This window comes from Zalophus californianus, chromosome 4 (genome assembly GCF_009762305.2).
Source record: "Zalophus californianus isolate mZalCal1 chromosome 4, mZalCal1.pri.v2, whole genome shotgun sequence".
NCBI classification, from domain to species: domain Eukaryota; kingdom Metazoa; phylum Chordata; class Mammalia; order Carnivora; family Otariidae; genus Zalophus; species Zalophus californianus.
Window position 1 is genome coordinate 159,396,584 of NC_045598.1, and position 3,417 is coordinate 159,400,000.

Here is a 3,417-nt window from a genome sequence, read left to right on the forward strand (position 1 = left end):
AAGAAAGGGAACAGTTTAACTAATACTTCCCTTTCTTTGTGCTTTCTCTTTATAAAGCTTCACCCTGGCTTCTGTCAGAAGAGCGCCCCTAACCACTTCTGGCTTGGCACTGCCTGATTAGAATCTATAAATGCTCAAATAAAGTGTTAACAATTTTAATATAACTCAGGTTATCTTTTTTTTTTCAGGAACAGTATTTTTATTTGTAAATCATGCAAAGGCCTATGAAATAGGTTTTCTTAGAACAGACCCATCTTGGCTAACTCAGTGGCACAATTCAAAAGTGAAAAATTAAGATATATTCTTTGTACAGAAGAGTCTTTAATAAACCCAAGGAATGTTTTCCACCAAGATACAAACTAGACCCTAGTTTTGCACGCAAAGGCTGATGACTTTTATCACACACCAAGATTTGCTTTAATAGTTAAGGGACAGCAGTCAGGCTAGCAAAAAGTCACCAAGACAGCAAAACATTTCCATGAGAGTAGTCATTTATTAACTGGCCAGATTACAAAAATAATCATGGCAGATACCTTAGTTCATCCTTCTAATAAGCCTATTGATCGGGTCTTCCCTGTTACCAGCATCTCCACCTTCTACAAAATGGGTGGTCTTTTTCTTCATTCCCCCTCGTGGAGAAGATAATTTGAAGGGCCATAAAAAGTTGTTTGCTTCTTTGAAACGTTTTCCAACAGTATAGATCTCGTGAATCAGATCCTCCATGCAGATGATGCCATATTTACCAAGAGATCGGGCAATCAATGTGTTATCTGTCAGGGCAATTCGCTTCTTGTTGATTTTGCCATAACCACGCTTGTAGATCAATTCATTCACCAACTGCAGATTTGGTACCCCCATGCTATATAAGGTTCCACAATCCTTAGCATGTTAACTGAAGCCTTGTTGAGCTTAACAACGGTGCCATTGAAGATCTGGCGAAGGCGAAGAAGCTGCAACACCTTTCGAACCTTTGGGCTCACACCATTGATACCTCTGATCCTGATCACAAATGCCAATTTGGGTTCCGCAGGTACATAGAAGTTGCCAGCTTTTCTTGCCATCCTTGCCATTCGAATCTCAGTTCTGTACATCTGCCTATATTCCTTGTGGTAATGCTTAGCTTTTTCATAGATAAGCTTCCTTCTTGCCTTTCGAAGCATCTTCTGAGCAAACTTCTTCCTCAGACGCTTGATCTTCAACTCTGCGAAATTCCTTCGCTTCTTCTTAAGGGTTTCTGGCACAGCAGGAACTTTCTTTTTCTTCTCTTCTGCACCCTCCATGGTTCCAGCTGGAAAAGAGCCTCAGGTTATCTTTTAACAACACACACATACATCCTTTTGGCAATTATAAGATATGTGGGGCAAATTTCTGTATCAGAACTGAACTGTCTGGATACAATATGTTAAAAATGTTTTTAAATGCATTACTGGGGCGCCTGGGTGGCTCAGCCGGTTAAGCGGCTGCCTTCGGCTCAGGTCATGATCCGGGGTCCTGGGCTCGAGCCCCGCATGGGGCTCCATGCTGGGTGGAAGCCTGCTTCTCCCTCTCCCACTCCCCCTGCTCTCTCTCTCTCTCTCTCTCTCTCGCTGTCTCTCTCTCTCTGTCAAATAAATAAATATAATCTTTAAAAAAAAATAAATGCGTTACTGGGTTGCAGAAAAGAGTGATCCCAGAAGTTCAGAAGGATGAGAACACTCAAGTCCAAAGAGAAAGGGATGAAGTTATTGCTCCCCTGGTAGCACCTGTAGATTCCTGGTTGTCCAAAGCTGGAATTCAATCAAACCTTGCCCCAAAGGAAGAAAACACAAAATACTGGACTTATTTTAACTTGGGAGTTCAGATCAAAGGCTCTTGAAAACACACACACACACACACACACACACACACACACACACACACACACACACACACACACTACATACACAGTGCCCCCAGTGGAAACCAGGGGAAAAACACAACTACTTGCTTCTTTTATTTTGACTGCAGGTAAAGGAGAAATAAAAAATACATATGTCTGTACTTGAAAATCATCATGAGTCAGTAGTTTAAAATTGATCCCAGGTGCCTGGTAAAAGCAAATGTAAATACTTTCTGGGAGAAGGTGTCTTAAACCCAAGTATAAAAAGTTAAAAAGTAAGATAGTGTTCTAAGGAGCTTGATTGGTTTCCAATGTACTTAAGTCATTTTAAATATGCATGAGCGTATTTGTAAGATATATTTCTATATATGGAACTATGAGATCAAAAGGAATCGACAGTTATTGGCAAGGATGCGGAGAAAGGGGAACCCTCCTACATTGTTGGTGGGAATGCAAGCTGGTGCAGCCACTCTTGAAAACAGTATGGAGGTTCCTCAAAAAGTTGAAAATAGAGCTACCCTATGACCCAGCAATTGCACTACTGGGTATTTACCCCAAAGATACAAATGTAGTGATCTGAAGGGCTACGTGCACCCCAATGTTTATAGCAGCAATGTCCAGAGTAGCCAAACTATGGAAAGAGCCAAGATATCCATCAATAGATGAATGGATAAAGAAGGTGTGGTATATATACACAATGGAATATTACGCAGCCATCAGAAAAACAAAATCTTGCCATTTGCGACGACGTGGATGGAACAGGAGGGTATTATGCTAAGTGAAACAAGTCAATCAGAGAAGGACATGTATCATATGATCTCACTGATATGAGGAATTCTTAATCTCAGGAAACAAACTGAGGGTTGCTGGAGTGGTGGGGGGTGGGAGGGATGGGGTGGCTGGGTGATAGACATTGGGGATGGTATGTGCTAAGGTGAGAGCTATGAATTGTGTGAGACTGTTGAATCACAGACCTGTACCTCTGAAACAAATAATACATTATATGTTAAAAAAAATAGTAGGAAGGGAAAAACGAAGGGGGGGGGCGGAAATCAGAGGGTGAGATGAACCATGAGAGACTATAGACTCTGAGAAACAAACAGGGTTCTAGAGGGGAGGGGGGTGGGGGAATGGGTTAGCCTGGTGATGGGTATTAAAGAGGGCACATTCTGCGTGGAGCACTGGGTGTTATACACAAACAATGAATCATGGAACCCTACATCAAAAACTAATGATGTAATGTATGGTGATTAAAGTAACATAATAAAATTTAAAAAATAACAAAAAATAAAAAATAAAAAAAGAAGGAATACGTATTTGTGCTTTTAAAAGATTTTATTTATTTATTAGAGAGAGAGAGAGAGCATGAGTGGGATGGAGGGACAGAAGGAGAAGCAGACTCCCTGCTAAAAAGGGAGCCTGATGTGGAACTCGATCCCAGGACCCCGGGACATGACCCAAGCCTAAGGCAGACACCCAACTGACTGAGCCACCCAGGCGCCACCGTATTTGTGTTTTGATAGATATTACCAAATTTTCTTCCATATACTACACTTTGT

The 3,417-nt window shown here is 41.3% G+C and overlaps 1 pseudogene; it reads right to left on the bottom strand.

Annotated features, from left to right (window-relative positions):
- Nucleotides 1-473: 473 nt before the first annotated feature.
- Nucleotides 474-1,289, bottom strand: LOC113937714 (annotated as a pseudogene).
- Nucleotides 1,290-3,417: the final 2,128 nt, after the last annotated feature.